The sequence below is a fragment of the Phocoena sinus genome, chromosome 4, assembly GCF_008692025.1.
Source record: "Phocoena sinus isolate mPhoSin1 chromosome 4, mPhoSin1.pri, whole genome shotgun sequence".
Classification (NCBI taxonomy): domain Eukaryota; kingdom Metazoa; phylum Chordata; class Mammalia; order Artiodactyla; family Phocoenidae; genus Phocoena; species Phocoena sinus.
In genome coordinates, this window is record NC_045766.1 from 60,657,373 (window position 1) to 60,680,370 (window position 22,998).

Consider the following 22,998-nt stretch of genomic DNA (forward strand, 5'->3'; position numbering starts at 1 on the left):
GCACAGCGCCATTGCGGAGAGCACGGATCCGCAACTATCCAGTGGTAGACGCTGTCCCGGGGCTTCCTTGGGTGGCTCCAGATACTGCCTGACAGACGGACTAACCGAATTCAGTAGAGCTCCACGTGAAAAGCCTGAGCAAACGAGAATCTAGTCAGGTTGTCCCCCAGTCCATTCCTAAAAGGGGAGACCCTGTCGCGATAGTGCCAGGACCACCCACAGGTTCTGAGCCAATTCCAGGAAGCTCAGTTTTCCTCTTTGGCATGTAAAAAGCCAAACCCCAAACAAACACCTCGGATTCAATTTCTAGTAATAGCCACTCATCCCAGGGGTTTGGGGACGTTTTAAAATGCTTTCTGCTAACAATTGTGGGCTGTGGTTAAGAGATGATGTTAGTCCACCTGCTACGTGAAATTTGTGCAGAGGTTCTTCTCTCCTGTGATGTTTGGGCTCTTTGCACTCTGCCTGCACAAGTAGAGCAACCATTTTCATAGCAACCTCCTGCGAGAAATTCAGAAAGGGGTTAAAGACCCAAAGGAGTAAAACAGCTTTGGGTTGTGTTTCCACGGTAGTATCTGGCTCTTCAAGGGTCACAAGTATTTTTGAGAAACCAAATGAGGTGTTTTCTGTTGGTAGTAGTCAGTACCTGGTGACCAGTCAGAGCCAACTGTGAACTGGCCCCTAGAAACCAGCATATTGCTAAGGAAACTGATAATGTGGGACATGCTAGACTTTGCAGATCCAGTGAGCTCAGCTTCTCAGATTAAGCCAGGTTTTATGGGTAAGAATCATGGATGGAAGGGACGGGAGAATGGGAAGAGCAAGAAGAGTCAGGTGAAGCTTATGAATAGGAATGAGAGAGAAAAGAAAGAAATAGAAAGGAAATAAATCACACTCAGAAGGCTGGTCTCCTTCCCACATCTGTACCTTCACAATCTTCAGAGGTTTCCATGGAGATGAATTGGCTGACTTTATAGCAAGATGTAACAGGCAGTGGTTGTCCTCAGAAACCAGTTCTGTCCCCCCATTTCTAATACACGCTCTCCTGGGGCCTCAACTGCTTCACCTGGGCTATGAGAGGGTGGGTCTGTGATCTCCAAGTTCCCTTTTCCAGTTCTGAAATTCTGTAACTGTAACTAAGAAGAAATGAGTATAGCTTTCAATAGCCCATACCTCCTTGTTCCTCTGAGAAAACAGTTATTATCTCCGTTGCTCTTGTGAATATGGACATGCTTCCTGCCTTCTCTCCTTCCCTGCCCTCCTCCCTTCTGTGCCTCTCTTTATCTTTTCTAATTATGATTTATTTCCTGTCTGTGACAAATCACATTGCTCTAATATATGGCAAAATCAAGGAACAAGTCAGAATAGCCTGCCTTCCTCTCTAATGAATGAATTAATAATCAGTCACATCTATTGAACATCAATTATATGCTCAGGGTTGTGATAGGCAGTGTCAATTATAGCAGCTACCACCGCCATATAGTAAGTGACTGCTCTGTGCCACCTGGTATAATGGTAGGCATTTCACAAACATCATTTAAGCCCCACAATAACCCTTTAGGGCTTTAATCTTATTTTGCAGATTCTGCTGGCACAAGAACCAAACTGTGTATCACTTATCTTATGAATCTAGACTATTCTCTGCCTTCAGGTAAGGATTTGCCTAAGCTTGGAAAGACAAACTATCCTCCAAGCACTGCCAAAGTAGATTCTACCTCCCTTTTGGTGGATTGTCAGCACTGCCTCCAACAATGAAGAGAAAGACAAAGGACCCACCTTGGGTGCCACAGGTGAGGTTAGGCACCATTGGGGCCACCCAGTTTAGTCTAGATCAGTGGTTCTCAAACTAACAGAATCACCTGGAAATACAGGTGATTTTTTAAAATACAAACTCCTGGTCCCCATCTCCAGAGATTCTGATTTAGTAGTGTGGAATGAGACCTGAGAGTTTGCATTTTTAACAAGTACACAGGATTACGGATGCTGCTGGTTCTGGGACCACCACTGGCCTAGAGCAAAGCTCTTCAAAATTCTTAGACTGCAAACCACAGTATGATATAAAATTTACATCATGACATAGTCAACATAAATTACATAATTAAAACAAAAGTTGTATGGAACAATTTTCTTCCCTTCAGAAAAGTTAACTCAAAATGAATCACTCACCTAAATGTAAAACACAAAACTATAAAATTCCTATAACATAACATAGGAGAAAATCTAGATGACCTAGGGTTTGGTGAAGACTTTCTAGGTACAACACCAAAGGCACAATCCGTGAAAGAAAGAATTGACAGGATAGACTTCATTAAAATAAAGACTTTCTGCTGTGTGAAAGATACTATCAAGAGAATAAAAAGAGAAGCTATGGGCTGATAGAAAATAGTTATGAAAAACGTATCTCTCTGTTAAAAAAATAAAGGCCTGTTATCTAAAATATACAAAGAACTCTTAAAACTCAATAGTAAGAATAACCTGATTTTTAAAATGGGCTAAAGACCTTCACAGACACTTCCTCAAGATATACAGATGGCAAATAAGCATATGAAATGATGCTCCACATCATATGTCATCAGGGAAATGCAAACTAAATAACAACGACATACCACTACACACCTAATAGAATGGCCCAAATCCAAAACACTGACAACACCAAATGCTGGTGAAGGTGTGGAGCAACAGGAACTCTCATTAATTGCTGGTGGGATTGCAAATAATTTGGAAAATTGTGCTTTATAAGATAGTTTGGCAGATTTTTACAAAACAACATATTCTTACCATGCATTTCAGCAATTGTGCTCCTTGGTATTTATCCAAAAGTTAGAAATTTATGTCCACAAAAAAACCTACACGTTTATAGCAGTTTTATTCACAACTGCCAAAAGTTGGAAGCAACCTGTCATTCCATAGGTAAATGGATAAATAAACTGTGACACATCCAGACAATGGAATATTAGTCAATGTTAGAAAGAAATGAGCTATCAAACCATGAAAAAAAAGAAAGAAACTTAAATGCACATTACTAAGTGAAAGAAGTCAATCTGAAAAGTTTGCTTATTGCATGATTCCAACTATACTACATTCTGGAAAAGGCAACACTATAAAGACTGTAAAGAGATCAGTGGTTGCCAGGGATTATTGGGGAGGGAGGAATGAATAGCCAAAGCACAGACAATTCTTAGGGCAGTAAAACTACTCTTTATGATTTATAATGGTGGACACATATCATTATAAATTTTTCCAAACCCATGAAAGTACAACACCAAGAGTGAAGGCTGGGACTTCCCTGGTGGTCCAGTAATAAAGAATCCACCTTCAGTGCAGGGGACGCGGGTTCAATCCCTGGTGGGGAAACTAAGATCCCACATGCCGCGGGGCAACTAAGCCTGCGCACCACAACTACTGAGCTCTCGAGCCTCAACGAGAGAGCCCATATGCCCTGGAGCCCATGTGCCACAACTAGAGAGAGAAAACCCACACTCCACAAATAGAGAGAAGCCCATACACCACAACAAAGAGCCGGTGCTGCAAGGGAAGGTCCCTCACGCCTCAACGAAGACCCCGTGTGCCGCAACTAAGACCTGACGCAGCCAAATAAATAAAGGAGAAAAAACCCCAAAAAAACAGTGAAGGCTAATGTGAACTAAGGACCTTCAGTGATTATGATGTGTCAGTGTAGGTTCATCACTTGTAACAAATGTACCACTCTGGTGGGGGATATTAATATTGGGGAGGGGGTATGCATGCGTGGGGGAATGGGAAAGCTCTACTTTATGCTCAATATTGCTGTAAAAAATAAAGTCTACAAACTTGCAACTAGAAGACTAATAAGTTCTGGAAATCTAATGAACTGCATTAGTGATTATAGTCAACAATACTGTATCATGTACTTTAAAGTTGCTAGGAGAGTAGATCTTAAATGTTCTCATCAAAAAAGAAATTATAGGGATTTCCCTGGTGGTGCAGTGGTTAAGAATCCGCCTGCCAATGCAGGGGACACGGGTTCGAGATCCCACATGCCGCGGAGCAACTAAGCCCATGCGCCACAATTACTGAAGGGCACGCGCCTAGGGCCCATGCTCTGCAACAAGAGAAGCCACCGCAATGAGAAGCCCGCGCACCACAACGAAGAGTATCCCCTGCTCACCACAACTAGAGAAAGCCCGCGCACAGCAACGAAGACCCAATGCAGCCAAAAATAAATAAACAAAGAAATTATAATTATGTGATGTGAAAGGATTGTTATCTAATCCTATGGCGGTAATCATATTGCAATATATAAAGGTATCAAATCAACAGGTTGTACAGCTTAAACTTACACAACGCTATGTCAATTATATCTCAATTTTTAAAAATAGCATTATAGAAAAAAATTAAGTCTATCTTAAAATTCTGTAATTTCAATTATGAGACGATTAAGAGGAGGATTTTTAAAAAATACATGTTTTCACATTTTTGAAAACATTATAAAATTTTGTATTCTTCTTACCCCACACCCTTTTATATCTTAGGACAGCTCTCCTTTCTTCTTCCCCTCAGAAAACTCTGAAGATTAAAGGTCATGAAGGGCTCTTCGCCCTGGAACCCATGAGAGGAAAAGAACCCCACAGAAGGAAACATCCATGGCACACGCAGGCAACCTAAGGAGGCTAAGGACAGCGTGCCCCTACCCCAGTTGGATCCCAGCCCAAGGGGCGGAGGAAACAGGGACCACACCCCCGCGGGCACGCAGCCTCATTGGCCAATCGCCGCTACTGCAGCTCTGCTCTGTTCTTTGATTGGTTTTAGTGGTGACGCCCCCTCCCGAATGCCTCGCTCGGATTGGCTATTTCTTGGTTCGGACTGGACGGAGACCAGAGGAGGACAAGAGACTTCTATGCGGTATGGAGGGACGATTTGGGTGACATCTGAGACGCAGCCGCACTTCAACAAGCGTCCGGGCTCCAGGGACATGGCGGCGGCCTCTGTGGTGTCGGTTCTGCTGGTGGCGACTGAGAGGAACCAGTGGCAGTCAGTCCAGAGCCCGCTGCTGCTGCTGCCGCTGCCGCTGCCGAAGCAACGGTGGGTGGTAGGACGGCTGTGTTTCTGCCCAAGGGTGGGGGCGTGGGGTGTTGGCCGGCCTGAGCTATGAAAGAGTTGCGGAGGTACCGGAGGCTCGGTAGAATCTGCTTGTTAGGGGATTCTGCTTTCAGTCCCACCCCTGAGAAGGAGTCCTCCTACACCCAGCCCTTCCCTTTCTTTCCCCTCCCTAGGTTCACTCTTCAGCCCGCCCTTTGCCTTAGTTTTCTCCACTTAGGGGTGGGGGTGGGGGGAAGGGAGCTGGGCCTGCCATCCTCCGTGCTCCCCTACCTATGCGGGCAAGAATAGGGTTGCCAGATTGAGCAATAAAAATACAGAATGCTAGCTAAAATTTAAATTTCAGAAAAATAACACAATTTTTTTAGTAAAAATATGTCTCTGATATCAAATAAAATTAAAATATAAAACATTTTTTATTTGTCTGAAATTTAACTGTGCGTCCTGTTTTTTATCTGGCAATCCTAGGCAAGAATAACATTTATACACCTCCTAACCATTTACAGTGTCCTTTCATAGCACTCCCTGTATGGGGAATGTTACAATCCGTGTTCCGATGAAACCCAAAAGGTCTAATCCAAGGTTATGCAACCAGTAAGTAATGGGGCCAGGACACTTTAAAACCCAACTTCAGGGCTTCCCTAGTGGCGCAGTGGTTGAGAGTCCGCCTGCCGTTGCAGGGGACACGGGTTCGTGCCCCTGTCCGGGAAGATCCCACATGCCGCGGAGCGGCTGGGCCCGTGAACCATGGCCGCTGAGCCTGCGCGTCCGGAGCCTGTGCTCCGCAATGGGAGAGGCCACAACAGTGAGAGGCCCGCCTACCGCAAAAAAAAAAAAAAAAAAAAAGCCAATTTGAGTTCTGTTGTCCCTCTCAAGTGTGCAATTCAAAGAAAGATTCCTGGGGAGCTCTTATAATTGTTGGAATGAATCTACTTAACAAAAGCAAATTTATCTTTCAGAGGGGCTGGAGAGTTGTTTTATATTCAGGTTCTCTGCTGTGGTGTTTACTTTATATTTGGGGGAAGAAACTGTATTAAACTGTCAAGGTAGTGATTAAGGCAGTGAAGTGTACTCTGGAATGAGACACACCTGGGTTCAAAGCGTAGCTTCACCACTTTGACGGCAGTAGGCAAGTTATGTAATCTTTCTGGGCCTCCATTTCCTCTTTAAAATAGAAATGTTAATAATTGTATCCACGTCATAGGATTGTTGTATTAAATTCTTGTCAAGTGCCTGGGACACTGAAATTAGTTAATTTTAACTATGATTAGCCATTATACTTTGACTTTTAGTAAATGTGAATTTTTGGCATAAATCATTAAATAATTAACTATATTTTTAATAGATCTTTATTGGAGCATAATTGTTTCACAATACTGTGTTAGTTTCCATTGCACAACAAAGGGAATCAGCCATACGCATACACATGTCCCCCTATCCCCTCCCTCTTGAGCCTCCCTCCCATCCTCCCTATCCTACCCTTCTAGGTCATGCAAAGCATCAAGCTGATCTCCCTGTGCTATGCTGCTGCTTCCCACCAGCCAACTATTTTACATTCCGTAGTGTATATATGTCGATGCTACTCTCACTTCGCCCCAGCTTCACCCTCCCACCCCATGTCCTCAAGTCCATTTTCTATGTCTACCTCTTTATTCCTGCCCTGCAACTAGGTTCATCAGTACCATTTTTTTTTAAATTTCATATATATGCTTTAGCATACAGTATTTGTTTTTCTCTTTCCTACTTCACTCTGTATGACAGACTCTAGGTCCATCCACCTCACTACAAATAACTCAATTTCATTTCTTTTTATGGCTGAGTAATATTCCATATTATATATGTGCCACATCTTCTTTACCCATTCATCTGTCGATGGACATTTAGGTTTGTTCCATGTCCTGGCTATTGTAACTAGTGCTGCAATGAACGTTGTGGTACATGTCTCTTTCTGAATTATGGTTTTCTCAGGGTATATGCCCAGTAGTGGGATTGCTGGGTCATATGGTAGTTCTATTTTTAGTTTTTTAAGTAACCTCCATACTGTTTTCCATAGTGGTTGTATCAGTTTACATTCCCACCAACAGTGCAAGAGGGTTCCCTTTTCACCACACCCCTTCCAGCATTTATTGTTTCTAGATTTTTTGTTAATGGCCATTCTGACTGGCATGAGTGAGGTGATACCTCATTTTAGTTTTGATATGCATTTCTCTAATAATTAGCGTTGTTGAGCATCTTTTCATGTGCCTCTTGGCCATCTGTATGTCTTCCTTGGTGTATGTCTTCCACCCATTTTTTAACTGGATTGTTTGTTTGTTTTTAATATTGAGCTCCATGAGCTGTTTGTATATTTTGGAGATTAATCCTTTGTCTGTTGTTTCATTTGCAAATGTTTTCTCCCATTCTGAGGGTTGTCTTTTTGTCTTGTTTATGGTTTCCTTTGCTGTGCAAAAGCTTTTAAGTTTCATTAAGTCCCATTTGTTTATTTTTGTTTTTATTTCCATTACTCTAGGAGGTGGGTCAAAAAAGATCTTGCTGTGGTTTATGTCAAAGAGTGTTTTTCCTATGTTTTCCTCTAAGAGTATTATAGTGTCTGGTCTTACATTTGGGTCTTTAATCCATTTGGAGTTTATTTTTGTGTATGGTGTTAGGTAGTGTTCTAATTTCATTCTTTTACATGTAGCTGTCCAGTTTTCCCAGCACCACTTATTGAAGAGCCTGTCTTTTCTCCATTGTATATTCTTGCCTCCTTTGTTAAATTAGGTGCCCAAATGTGCATGGGTTTATCTCTGGGCATTCTATCCTGTACCATCGAGCTATATTTCTGTTTTTGTCCCAGTACCATACTGTCTTGATTAGTGTAGCTTTGTGGTATAGTTTCAAGTCAGGGAGCCTAATTCCTCCAACTCCTTTTTTCTTTCTCAAGATTGCTTTGTCTATTCGGGGTCTTTTGTGTTTCCATACAAATTGTAAAATTTTTTGTTCTAATTTTGTGGAAAATGCCATTGGTAGTTTGATAGGGACTGTATTGAATCTGTAGATTGCTTTGTGTAGTATAGTTATTTTCAAAATATTGATACTTCCAATCCCGGAACATGGTATATTTCTCCATCTGTTTATGTCATCTTTGATTTCTTTCATCAGTGTTTTATAGTTTTCTGAGTACAAGTCTTTTGCCTCCTTAGGCAGGTTTATTCCTAGGTATTTTATTCTTTTTGTTGCAGTGGTAAATGGGAGTGTTTCCTTAATTTCTCTTTCTGATTTTTCATTGTTGGTGTATAGGAATGCCAGAGATTTCTGTGCATTAATTTTGTATCCTGCAGCATTACCAAATTCATTGATTAGTTCTAGTAGTTTTCTGGTGGCCTCTTTAGGATTTTCTATGTATATTATCATGTCATAGTCAAACAGCGACAGTTTTACTTCTTTTCTAATTTGTATTCCTTTTATTTCTTTTTCTTCTCTGATTGCTGTGGCTAGGACTTCCAAAGCTATGTTGAAAATGAGTGGCGAGAGTGGACATCCTTGTGTTGTTCCTGATCTTAGTGGAAATGCTTTTAGTTTTTCACCATTGAGTATGATGCTTGCTGTAGGTTTGTTATATATGGCCTTTATTATGTTGAGGTAGGTTCCCTCTATGCCCATTTTCTGAAGAGTTTTTATAATAACTGGGTGTTGAATTTTTTCAAAAGCTTTTTCTGCATCTATTGAGATGATCATGTGGTTTTTATTCCTTAATTTGTTAATGTGGTGTATCACATTGATTGATTTGCATATATTGAAGAATCTTTGCATCCCTGGGATAAATCCCACTTGATCATGGTGTATGATCCTTTTAATGTGTTGAGGAGGGGAAAAAAGCGGGCGGGGGAGGGCAGGCTTCCTGGGCTCCAGTGGGTGGGGCAAACACCCTCCTCTCCTCTCCTGCTCTTCTGGTCTGGGATGGCCCCTCCCTGGGGGGGCCCGGGGCCTCCCTCCTATGCCCAGAGGACCAATGCGGCAGGCTGGGGTGGGGGTTGCCCTTGGAGGGCAGGGGACCGGCCTGGGAGCTCAGCAGGTTCCCGGTGCCTGAGTGGGTGGGGCAATCACTCTCCACTCCTCTCTCGCTCCTCCTGGAGGGCCCCTCCCGCCTGCCTTTCCTGATCTCCCCCCCCCCCCCCGTCCTATACCCCCAGGACCCACCAGCTTGGGAACTCAGCAGGCTCCCTGTGCCTGAGTGGGCAGGGCAATCACTCTCCACTCCACTCCAGCTCCTCCCAGAGGGCCCCTCCCACCTGCCTCTCCTGATCTCCCCAGCCTCAGGGGCGCTGTTCCTGTCTGGCCTCCACTTCTCCTCCCCGCTCAGTCCCCCTACCTCCTACTGGTTCACTTTGGGGTTCCTCCCATCTCCTTGGGCATCAGAGTCCGCCACCAGCGGCTGGCAGGCACCCTAGTGGTGGGGAGACGCTAACTTCACAGCTTCCCACACCGCCATCTTGACTCCACCTCCCTAAATATTTTAATTTTAAGTTGAAAAAAGCCAGGTAATTAAGAATGTTATGAATATTGTGAATTTCAGTGAAAAGAAATGTACTGTTCAATAATAGTTAAAACAGATACCTTAGACCAAAATATACCAATTTTACCAAATCAAATATCTGTAAGCCAGGCTAATATAATAAAATATTTATATGTTAGTCTCAGTAATTGCTCCCCATGTATAATTTTATATGGTTTTCATTGTCATTGTGTTATAAACAGGAAGAAACATTAACAAGACCCAAGGGAAAGAAAATGACTACAGGGTGAGGGATAAAGCCAGAAAGTAGGTTTATGGTCAGCTGTTTATGGTGAAGTAGACTTAGTATATTTTAAAAACCAAATGTCAAGCTTCGTAGGAGTTTTATATGTCTTTGTATATTGTTTTATTTCCTTAGCATTTACAGTGTTAACATAGTTCACTTACAAACTATTCTCTAAAATTCCTCTTGGGAACTTTTCCCAGTTTTTCTCCAAAAGCACTACAAAACTTTGCCACCACCTTGAAGAGAATGTGGAATTATGAAAACTGAAGGTCTAATCTTAGCAACTACTCACTATTACCGACGTGATTGTAAACAAGTCACTTAACATATCTGAGACTTTATCTCTAAAATCATAACTAACGAAAACCTACTCTGTCATCCCCAAGGTTTATAGAGGCTACCAATTATTACTAGCTGTTATCCAACAGAGAAAACTTCAACCATAGATGAATCCAACTGTCTGTATTCTTCTGCCTGCAGCAAGCCTCCCAGAAGAGCTGGAGAAACTTGCACACTTGAAAGACTTGGTACTAAAATAAATTCATGGTAGTCAACTTCACCTGGGTTTTCACACTGCACAGCAGGCCCATTGTGTTTCTCTAGCCCCCTCATTCTTCCTTTTTATGCAACTGCTGTTTCAAATCCTCTTCACTTTTTTCAAGCCTGTGACATCCCTAATAAGCCATTTTCAGCAAATGGTCTCAATGTTACTGAGAAAATAGAATACCCAAGCTTCTGAGCCTCCTGCCAGCAAAGCTGCCCACCCACCTTCATCTGCAGCCATCCAACTTGCATCGAAGTCTAGTCCCTTTGCCTGTGCTCTGAATCCTTCCCCTCTCACCATCTCAGGGATCTCTACCATCAGTTATCACTTCTATCACCTGGATGGTTAACCACTCCCTCTTTACTAAATCCTTCCCACCAGTATTTAAATATTCCATAGTCTCTTCTTCAGTGAGTAAGTCCCTGTTTTTCCTCCCACCTAACACTCTCTTTCTTTTCCCATTTTTAATCAGTTTTTTAAGAACTGTCTACCCTGAGGTTTCTATTTCTTTACTTCCCATTCTCTTCTCAACCTGTTGTTCTTCTGTCCTCACCCCTCTCCTGAAACTATTCCTGCTAAGGTTACCAATAATTTTCTTGTCCCTAAATCCAATGGATTCTTGACCTCTTAGCAACATTTAACACCCTAATCCAGTGTTTGGGCAAACTACAGCATGTGAACCAAATCCAGCTTCAGCATGTTTTTATATGGCCTGTGAGCCAAATATATTTTTAATCTATCTGGCCCTTTTCAGAAAAAGGTTGCCAACCATTCTTAGGTCACACCCTCCTTTTAGAATAAATTCTTCTCTTGGCTCTTCTCTTTTAAGTAAGTCTAGTTTTCCTTTTACTCTCTCCTCTCTTTCTCAGTCTCTTGCTAGATTACCAGACCCTTAGATGTTGGAACTCCTCAACACTTTATGTTGGAAGTGGGATCTTCTGGATCTCATCTACTCCTATAGCTTTGTTGAAAACCCCCATATTCTGTCTCTAACTCAGATTTCTTCTGAACATTATACATGTTGTTCAACTGCCTACTCAACATCTCCACTTGGTGTGCTACAGATACCCCAAACTCAATATATTTGAAATTTAACTCGTAATCTTGTGCTAATCCTGCTTTTCCCTGCAGACTGTCATAATTCAGTAGATTATAACATCATTGCCCACAAAGTTAATGTCAGAAATTTGGGAGTCCTTGAACATCTCTCCCTCTCCCTCCCCTCATTTTGTTCCACCCACATCTGAGTAATCACCAAGTGCTATTCTATTGCCTACATGTTTTTTAATCTAATTAATTCATTCTGCCCAATACCACCACACACTTAGGTCAGAAACACCATCATCTGGTCAAATGCTTTAACCTACTAAGTGGCATTCCTATTTCTCTAAAAAAACAACAAAAAACAAAAACAAAACAAAAAAATGGTTTTAATTGAGATATAACTCATATATCATAGAAGTTACCCCAAATTTTACTATTTAGTAGTTTTCAGTATATTCACAAGGTTCAAACATCTGTGGTATGTGTCTGGTATTTTTGCCATAAGCATCTTTGCTGTAGACATTTTTGCTGCATAACCAAGTGGTCATAAGGCAATTTTGCCATAAAAGATAAAATAACTAGTTGACAGTTTGGTTTGATAGTCTGGTTTCAACTGGGTGACAGTTTAGCTTCAGTTCTCCATTGACACAGTACTCCTATTTTTATATTACATAAATCTTAGCCCTCATAATGATCTACACAGTGACGAGTAGACATGGTGGTCTTAAAATAGTAGATGATAACAACTACGTATCAACTTGATAGAAAATATGGTATTAAAACTTACTGGAAGTGTGAAATAAGAGAGTTTAAAGCCAGGTTATATACTATGCTTGAAAATGATAAAATATCATTTGCAAATCCTTCAGTGATTTGAAGGTACAGTGTTGAACCCACATTTCCCATAGAACTTTGGAACATTGATTAACAGACTTGTGATAACACACCAAAAACAAACGGTGTAGAGGCTCCATTATAAACATTCATCCCAGTGTTTGGAAACTGATACCTCTCAATGAAGGAAGAAATTGTAGCGAAAAAGGAAAAGTGCTATGCCAAATGAGGAGACAGATTGACATGCATTAAAAAATATGAATAAAATAGCATTCTCTTACATCATAGTACAGTTACCAAAATCAAGAAATTAATTTTGACGCAATATTATTATCTAATCAGCAGACTTATTAAGATTTAGCCAGTTGTCCAACTAATGTACATTTTACCAAAAGAAAAACTGGTTTAGGGGCAGGACAAAAAAAAAAAAGAAAAGAAAAGCTGGTTTTTTAGTGGTCTATAGTCTAATCCAGGATCACATGTTGAATTTAGTTGTCATGTCTCTTTGATCTGCCTCATTCTGGAACAAGTCCTCATTTTTAGTCTTTCATGACTTTAATAAGATGAGGTGATGAAGTGTTTTTTTAGTATTCATGATGCATCCACAATAGAGAGCTCTACTTGATACTGAAACACAACAGTAGAGGATGGTGTCAGTCACTGAGCATATAGGCCAGTTTCTTTGGTGAATATCCCCCTTGTCCTCACTAGGGAGCCAGCAAGCTGGTATATCCACCTTCAGTCACTGATGTAGGGCTTCCCCCAGGGGGACATAAATTCCCAGATGCTTCAGGTTTTACAAAAGTGAAGAACAGCTTATGACTTAGTGTAAAGAACCTTTTTAAAAACTATTGTCCATGCATGCATAGAGTTTTTGGTTTTGTTTCAAATTAAACTAGAACTAGGCTTGCATTTATGGTTTGCAGGGCTGTACTCAGTAGACTGAGAAACTAAAGCTTTCTTTCTTTCAGGATACATGCACTTTGTGTTATTGTTGTTAAGTTTAAATGCAATTTTGCAACATGAAAAATGCAGTATCTGTAATTAGTTGGGAATCTTTGTCGTTTGTGATAGATACATCTGTTGCCTGCTGTCTGTTTTCAAAGCTTACTGCTATGTTAGCTATGAAATAAAGCTTTTCTTAGCAAAGCTTTAGGCTTTATTAAGATCAGGGCTATATAAGTTTCCTATTGGAAAGATATTTATTTTTAAAGTGAATGATAATGAAGGAATACATATCAGAACAATTTGCCTTGGAGCTGTAAATGTAGAGCTTATTTCACTACTTACATGTCTTACATGTAAAAGAAAAATGTAGGAACTGTTTGTTCTTTAATTGTTTGGTTCTTTAATTATCTAGCTGGTAGCTCTAGGAAACTAAGGATCCCAAGTTTGAAAAGGCACAAAAATTTAATTAAAAATGAGATGCTTATATATAGCACAGGGAACTCTACTCAGTACTCTGTAATGGCCTATATGGGAAAAGAATCTAAAAAAGAGTGCATATATGTATATGTATAACAGATCCACTTTGCTGTACACCTAAAACTAACACAACATTGTAAATCAACTATACCCCAATAAAAATTTTTTTTAAATGAGATGCTTAAAGGGATTTTATCTTGAAGCAGTTTGATTTGTCTGCATTGTTAGCTTGGAAGTGATTCTGCATTGTGCTGCATAAAAGCTGTTCGCAGACCAGAATTTTAAACTAAGTATGAACAGTTTAGCATTTAGCCATGTGCTTTGAAAGTCATTTGATGGAGCCTTTATTTGTGTAACATAATAATTTAAGCTTTTGACTTTTAGATCCAAAAGGTAGTTCTGGCACTTGGATACTACTACGTTGGAGCAACTTGTCATGCCTGCATTGTGTGGAACCAGTGTTCAAAATAAAATGCAAAAACTTCAGGCTGGTGGAGGAGGGAGCACACAATGTCCTGGTACTCCAGGGAGACCATTTGATATGTTAAATAGAATATATCATTGTAAGTATTGCCATATTTTTCCTAGGGCATATTTTAACCAGTGATATTTGGGTTATGGGAGGGAAAATAATTATCCTAATCATTTAAGCTAGTTGCCATGCATGAATATCTAATACTTTTCTTTAATAGGCTTTATTTTTTAGAACAGTTTTAGATTTATAGGAAGATTGAGAAGAGAGTTCCCAGCTTCCTATAGTGTTAACAGCTTACATTAGTATGGCACATTTGTTAAAATTAGTGAACCAACACTGACACATTATTATGAACTAAAGTCCAGGATTTATTCAGGTTTCCTTAGTTTTCGCCTAATGTTCTTTTTCTATTCCAGGATCCCAATCAGGATACCACATGACATTTAATTGTCATGTCTCCTTAAGCTCTTCTTGGCTGTAACAGTTATTCAAATATTCCCTTTTTTTTTGATGACCTTCACCATTTTTTAAAAATTTTTTTATTTTTTGGCTGCATTGGGTCTTCATTGCTACGTGTGGGCTTTCTCTAGTTGTGGTGAGCAGGGGCTACTCTTTGTTGCAGTGTATGGACTCATTGTGGCGGCTTCTCTTGTTGTGGAACATGGGCTCTAGGCATGTGGGCTTCAGTAGTTGTGACACACGGGCTCCGTAGTTGTGGCTCACGGGCTTTAGAGTGCAGACTCAGTAGTTGTGACGCACGGGCTTAGTTGCTCTGCGGTATGTGGGATCTTCCCGGACCAGGGCTCGAACCCATGTCCCTGCATTAGCAGGTGGATTCTTAACCACTGTGCCACCAGGGAAGCCCGACCTTCACCATTTTGAGAAGCACTGGTCAGATATTTAGTAGGATGCACTTGTGTTGGAATTTGTCTGATGTTTTTCTCAAGATTAGACTGTGGTTATGGGTGTTGGGGAGGAAGACCACAGAGGTAAAGTAACATTTTCATCTCATTCTATCGAAGGTTATTACTGTTGATGTTGACCTTGATCACCTGGCTGAGGTAGTTTGTTAGGTTTCTTCACATAAACTTATTCTTCCCCCCTCTCCTGTACTGTAGTCTCTGGAAGGAAGTCTCTATGCACAACCCATTCTTAAGTAAGACATTTTTTTCCGCTTTCCAAAATGGATCAAGATGCTTATTTTGGATGAAGCCAGTAAAAATGTTGAGCCAAAGGATTAAAGGTCAAATCCACGAGATTTACCAGAAATCAAATACAAGGACTCAGGTGTGCACGTGATTTTTCTGCAGCTGGCAGGTTGGGTTCATTGTTACAGTATAGCTGTAAAGTGCTATATTGCCCTTTCCTCTGCCGAAAGCAATTGTGTCCTACAATCTCTGTCTAGCTCAGTTCTGTAGTAAGACAGGGACGCTTGGTCTCAAACATTATTTCTCTAAGTATTATTATGAAAACTGTTATAATTGATATGTCAACATAGTCATTGTCTCTTTTTTAAGGTTGTGTTGCTTTCTGCCTTAATGCCAATTGATATGCTGAAGACCTCAAAAAGTTCCTGAGAAATCCATTTCAAATTCTAGTGAAGAAAGAAGAGCTGACCTCTGAAAAGGTGAATATCTTATAATAATTTTGAAAGAGGGTAATGTTTTTCTAATTGATATACATAAAAATTATAGCCAGGATTATTTTTTTAACTTTCTTATTTAATCTCTATGCTAAAATTGCAGTAACTAGTATCTGTAGTGTCTTAGTGCTTGTAATAAGCTGACAGAGTAAACACAAGGAAAAAAAACAACCATACCAGATAGTAGAAAAACTGCAGGTTAACTCCAGGGTATTTTGTTCTAAGATTTGGTACAGAATTTAGGCAGAATTAATAGAATGAATTTCTCTAACTGGTTCCTTCCAATGGTAGGGATAGAGAAGTCAAATGGCTTTTTATTCTGACTCTGATCTGAATTAACATTTTCCTCTCTGAAATACTGTAGGGAAGGAATTGTATGCTCTTTGTGACATATGAGAGACCAGCCAGTAAACAGGCTGTTCTTTTTCAGAACACAGACAAAGGGTAGACTGGCTCTGAGAAAACGCATGCCAGGAATTTCAGTTCTGATGTGGCAAGAGCTGTTCTTGCCTACTATTGCTACTTAAGACACTGTTAATTTCTAATTATTTCCTTAAAAACTGAAGCAGGATCTAGTTACAATGTAGCTGTGAAGTGCCGCATTGTCTTTGCCCCCTGCTCAAAATAAGACTGTTTCCTTTCAAGCCCTGTTAGCCATAGTGCTGTAGCAGCCAGGGATGCATGGTCTCATACACATGTACCAATTTAAACCCCATCTCAACAAATGACTCCTGAGAGTTAAGGCTTATTAATATTTTGCAGGTGGTGACAGAAAGAAAGAGGCATTACCAAGAGGGAATTCAGATAAGGGACCAACCGCATTTTGATTACTACTGACTTACTGGCATTTAATTTAATTACAATATTTACCTACTAAAAGATGGTTTCAAGGGGAAGATTTTTCATCATCTTTGTCAGCTCAAGCTACGTGGGGGAATAAAGACCATACTCCAGTGAGCTGTGTGATATATATGCAGTTCGTTACTATTTTGTGCCCTGAAAGATTGTATAGAAGTTGCTTTTTGAATCAGAATTTGAATAGATATTATCATATCTCAGGCTCATGATTTTTATGTACAACTAATGTCTATGGTTATAAACTATGACTTGCCCACTACTTATGAAAACTATATTTTCAGTTGAGTATTTGTCATCTTCATTGAATTACTTGCTTTTATTCTGGAAAAATAAATTCATGTGTTGCTTTTCAAGTATGATTTTGTCAGCCAGACAACCTTGAATCAGGAAATGTAGTAACACGTAAGTCGTATTTAAATTGTACTTGGAAATATTCGTGGTTAAACAGAACACAGTGGGAAAACAATGTGAAATGTAGCCCAGATTTTGGACCCTACAGAGTAGATATTCAAAGGGAAAATCAATAATGCTGTTAGATCTGGTTGTCTTAACTTACACGAGTCTTTTTTTTTTTTAAGTCATGTTGCTCATGTCTTGTGCTTTCTTGGTGATTCCTCTGTAATTAAGATTTTTCTCAGCATTTTCTGGTGGCAATTTATATTGACCCTGGCTTAGTTACAGTAGCTTTATCACTAAATAAATTGAATTATGTCTTGCTACTAATATAAAAATAACTTGTCAAAAAATAATGTAGTTGGTAAGAATAGATAATGAGGTGATGCTCAGACATGGCACTGGCCTGATTTAGGACATAGATTCATAAGTGAAATAGCATGTTGTTTGGTTAAAGAGCAAGTCAGTATTTTCATATTTGTTTTCCTCTTGTACTGGTTATTTGGTATTTTAAGTTGCTCCAGCCAAGACATTTTTGATTGGTTCTATCATCTGTTTTAGTAGAAAGCTATGGTGGTAAACATATCTCAGGCATCTGCTACAGTGTATGAGGTGACCTGAGCAGAAAGCAATGATAAATATGGGTTACCATAATACATTTTTAGAGGTTTCCCCCACACTGGAAAATGTTTTAAGTCCTGGATCAAATCTGTCCAATAGAACTTTCTGTAGTGAGGGAAATGTTTTATATCTGCACTGCCCAACACAGTAGTGACAGGCCATGTGCGGCTACTGAAATATGATTAATGCAACTGAGGAGCTAAATTTTCATTTTAGTTTAAATAGCCACATGTAGCTAGTGGCTATTTCATTGGACAGCACAGTCCTAAACAATAGTTAACATTCCAGAGTTTATATTTTCAGTTTAGAGTTCCAAAATTGTGTCAAAATGGATTACACAGCTGTTCCTTTTGTTTCGTCCCTGGTATTTATGTTTGTCCCAGGCTGACACCTGCTCTTGGCCCACTTCGGTAGGGGCTTTAATTTCACTACCCCAAACACAATACTGTCATCTGCTCTGTAAGTAATAACACTCAAGCCACCTGATAGAATCTGATCTTGCAACCAGAAGAATCTTTTTGAGCTAACCACAAAAGATATCTTTTCTTTTTCTCTAGATATTATGACTAGGATCTAGTACTCCAATTAGAAGTCCTCTAAGTATAATCTTGGCAAATAATCAGCCACTGATGGTTAACAAGTAGCTCATATCATTAGTACTTTATGTAGTACTTGATAAGTGATATTCTGATTAATAATTTTTCTTTTGTTCAGAATTGGCAGTGGGAGTCAATTTGGGAGGAAGGCTGTGGCCTTAAACATTGAAGAAAAGAAGAAGATTCTTTGTGACACTGAGCCTTTCTACCATACTACACTGGAGGAAATGCCAATGAATGTGGATGACCTAATTTAATTCCTGGGATGAAATGGTTTTGAGTGTAGGGCTTGCTGTTGGTGAATAGGCAATCACAAGGTGCATCATGCTTCTTTTGGGGGAAATATTTGAAGTTTTGTCTCAATGCTCATAACAGATCAAAAATATAGATTTTGATAGCAAAGCAACTTCAGCCATGAGCTTATGTGAGGAAAGTCATTGGCTTTATCCTCTTTAGAATTAGACTGTTGGGGTAGCTATAAAAGATGGGCTTGTACCCAATTGAAAAATGGGCAGAAGACCTAAATATACATTTCTCCAAAGAAGACATACAGATGGCCAACAGGCAAATGAAAAAAGTCTCAACATGGCTAATTATCAGAGAAATGCAAATCAAAACTACAATGAGATACTGCCTCACACCAGTCAGAATAGCCATCATTAAAAAGTCTACAAATAGCAAATGCTGGAGAGGGTGTGGAGAAGAGGGAACCCTCTTGCACTGTTGGTGAGAATGTAAATGGGTGCAGCCACTATGGAGAACAGTATGGAGGTTCCTCAAGAAACTAAAAATAGAATTACCATATGATCCAGCAATCCCACTCCTGGGCATATATCCAGACAAAACTATAATTCTAAAAGGTTCATGCACCCCTATGGTCATAGCAGCACTATTCACAATAGCCAAGACATGGAAACCACCTAAATGTCCACCTAGAGATGAATGGATAAAGAAGATGTGGTGCATATAATACAATGGAATACTACTCAGCCATAAAAAAGAATGAAATAATGCCATTTGCAGCAACATGGATGGAACTGGAGATTATCATACTAAGTGAAGAAGTCAGAAAGAGAAAGAAAAATACCATATGATATCACTTATATGTGGAATCTAAAATATGACACAAATGAACCTACCTACAAAACAGAAACAGACTCACAGACATAGAGAACAGACCTGTGTTTGCCAAGGCAGTGGGGGTGGGGAGAGGAGAGATGGATTGGGAGGTTGGGGTTAGCAGATGCAAACTGTTATATACAGGATGGATAAAAAACGAGGTCCTACTGTATAGCACAGGGAACTATATTCAACATCCTGTGATAAAACATATTGGAAAAGACTATGAAAAAGAATACATATTTATGTATAACTGAATCACTTTGCTGTAGAGCAGAAATTAACTCAACATTGTAAATCAACTATACTTCAATTTAAGAAAAAGATGGGGTTGTAAATCTTAGAATTTTATCTCCTAGTTCTCTACACATGGTTATATTGAGTGTTCACTATCATTTAATAATATACTTGTTGACTGAAAGATATGTGCTGTATAAAAACAGCCAATTATATTAAACTAGTATATCTGCTGTTATTGTGTTAGTCATTAGACTGAATGGAACTAACTTTAAAATGATTTTTTAAGAAAATATTTGAATTTATTTTGTTTGGTATCATTTTTATTCAGTAAGGCATTTTATTACTGGTAAGTGTAAACTAGAGTCTTTTGCTAAACACCAGCAACAATCATGTCCTACAGTTAAATCTCAGAAAAATTGCTGTATTGTATATTGAATTTTCAATAAATTAAAATGAAGTATTTTTTCTTTAAAGTTGTTTCATCCTTATTCCTTAAAGATCTGTACTTCTTGCCATAACTCCATATTTGCAAAGGAAAAGGTTAAAACAGCACTGTAGTAAATATTTTACTCTAGTTGTAAAATTACAGAGGACACAATGAACGTGGCTTTTCATAAAAAGTTTTAATAGTTCCAAGTTAGCTGCTACATGGCAGTAGCACAAAGACTGATCAACTGCAGATTTCATCAGTACTATCTACTGAGCATTATCTGCTTCTTTGAGAAAAAAGAAGCATTAGAATGTAAGATTCCTCCCTCTTCTGGTATGGCAAACATTTCCTTGTATATGCCATGTAGCTACTCAACAGCAAGTTTTTTGTTAATAAGCAGTAAATTTCTTTTTCCATAACAGTAACATGGAGTTGCTATAGTAGATTCCATTACAGAAGGAATGAGTATGATCCTTGTTTTCTCCTTCTCACAAATTACTTATTAAGCAATCTTTTTTCTTGACCACAGTTTATAATTTGTCAAAAGAACAATGCTGACAGACAGTGACTATTCCACCAGTTGCTTTGATTGGTATCAGATAGGAAAAAAAATATGGTAATGAATTTCTAGGGAAAAGCAGCACCCTTGTCCTTTCTCAGTCCTAGAACTGATGCTTGCCACTGTCGACTGGAAAATAATGTACAGTGTAAGAGCAGTGAGTTTCAGTTTTATTCAGGGACCTTACTGAGGACTATAGCCTGGGCTATAGCCCAGAGCTTTTCAGATAGCTCTGAGGAACTGCTCTGAAGAGGTAGGGATGGGGGAGCCAGTATATATATGATTTTTTTGGCTGGGAAATACACGTAGTCAAGCATAGATATTGGTAAAAGATTACTGCTAATCACATATGCAGAAAAAACCCAAATATCTCAAGATGATTATTTTTGTGCTTATCTATATATGGGAAGATGCAAGAATCTGGGGTCATTGAAATTCTTCCTTACATATGCATCTTAACTACTTAGGGGCCCATATATTCAAAAAACAAAATGCTTCATCCTGAATTCCTTTCAGGGTGTAACATCCTTTGTTTACACAACTTATCATAAAACTGCTGATGTGGCAAATAAGACAAATGCCAGAATCCTTGGAAGTATCAAATGAATTAAAATTCACCACTGTCTTCAGTAAGTAAATTTTTGAAAGGAGATCCTAAAGAATGAGATGTAGGGGATGGCATCTACCTTAACATCTGTTCCCTACAAAGACTGGAAGGCAGGTGGAGAGAACTACATAAAGATTAGACAAAACCCAACAAACATAACGTGTTGTATTAGGGAAAGGTATAAATAACTACAGAATTTACCAAAAGGCCTGCACAGCCCTGCTTAATAATGTGGATTTTATTCAGAATCAAAGTCAACCATTATCTCCATCTAAAGACATCTTTGATTACTTTCTTGAACTCAATAGCTTCCTCCACAACACTTCTGCCACCAGGGCCCCACTCTCACTTTTCTCCCTCCTATGTATGTGGCCCTCTGCTATGCTCTTGTCACTCTTCTTAGGCTTCCTGTGTGCTCCTCCAAGCATTAGACCAACTACTCCCTGGATGTTTTCAGTCTGATGACTCTACAATATGTTCAAAACTAAACTTACCATATTTCTCCAGTAATGCTTAGCTCATTACTTTGTACCTCCTTCTCTTATCTAGACTTTGGCAGTGGTCTCCAAATTTGCCTCCCTGCCCTTGGTCTTGCTTTATCCAATCCATTTACCACTCAGTCCCCAGAGTGACCTCATAAAAATATAAATTATTCAATAGCTTTCCTTTTTTGCCTGGGATAAAGTCCAAAGTCAATAGCTTTCCTGCCTTTGGTGTTGCATCCAAAAAGTTATCACCAAACCCAAAGTCGTCAAGATTTTCTCCTATGTTATTTTCCAGGAGTTTTATAGTTTTGTGTTTTATATTTAGGTCTGTAATCCATTTTGAGTTAATTTTTCTGATAGGTATAAGGTCTAAATTCATTTCTTTCCATGTGATGTCCAATTGTTCCAGCACCATTTGTTGAAAAGACTATCTTTTCTCCATTGCATTGCCTTTGCTCCTTTGTCAATGATCAGATCAATATAATTGACTATATGTAGCTCTATTCCTGGGCTTTTGTAAGGGAAACTATTTTTCTCCTCTACTCACAGAATACTTCACTTCTAGGCACTTCTAAGTCATCAGATGTTGGGTTTTTTCAGTCTCCATACAGGATTTCATATCTGATTCTTCACCATGCCTGCTGTAATCTGTTGGCAGTGATGTAACAAAATACCACAGACTGGGTGGCTTATAAAAAACAGAAATTTATTGCTCACAGTTCTGGAGGCTGGAAGTCTGAAATCAGGGTGCCAGCACAGTCAAGTGAGGACCCTATTCCTGGTCAAAGACTTCTAATTGTATCCTCAGATAGCAGATGGGAAAATAGAGCTCTCTTGGGCCTCTTCTATAAGGGCACTAATCCCATTCATGAGGGCTCCATCCTTGGGACCTAACCAAAAGGCCCCAGTTACTAATACCATCACATGGGGCTTTAGGATTTTAACATATGAATTTTAGGGAGACACAAACATTCACACCATAGTAATGCCCAATCCCCAATTCTTTTCTATCTATTGTGCAGAATGTACTGTTTTGGTTTTTAAATTTCCTAATCCAATTGTAATAGTCCTTCCATCTGTCATTAAAATAACACAATCATTTAGCCTTCCTTTAAGGTGATGTCTACATCATGCCAGCTTTGGTATGGTCATCGTTCTCATGATCATTATCGGAACTCTTAGCAAATACTGTCACACATTCATAGTGTCGAAATTAAACTAGCACTATCTCAACACAAAGCACAATTGTCAATCTATAGGCCAAGTCAG

At 39.4% G+C, this 22,998-nt stretch overlaps 1 long non-coding RNA gene and 2 other non-coding genes across 4 annotated transcripts; all 3 read left to right on the top strand.

The window, feature by feature from the left end:
* The first annotated feature begins 4,835 nt into the window (after window positions 1-4,835).
* LOC116752553 lies at window positions 4,836-20,121 on the top strand. Of its 2 annotated transcripts, none has more exons than XR_004349553.1 (4): window positions 4,836-5,061; window positions 14,089-14,267; window positions 15,697-15,806; window positions 18,408-20,121. It is a non-coding gene; the product is annotated as an uncharacterized LOC116752553 (long non-coding RNA). The 2 variants fall into 2 exon arrangements; XR_004349554.1 differs by having other exon boundaries at window positions 4,865-5,061; window positions 18,417-18,894.
* Window positions 15,891-16,062, top strand: LOC116753727. Its single transcript, XR_004349828.1, has one exon. It is a non-coding gene; the product is annotated as a small nucleolar RNA SNORA81 (small nucleolar RNA).
* LOC116753697 lies at window positions 16,385-16,516 on the top strand. The gene has a single exon (XR_004349801.1). It is a non-coding gene; the product is annotated as a small nucleolar RNA SNORA63 (small nucleolar RNA).
* Window positions 20,122-22,998: the final 2,877 nt, after the last annotated feature.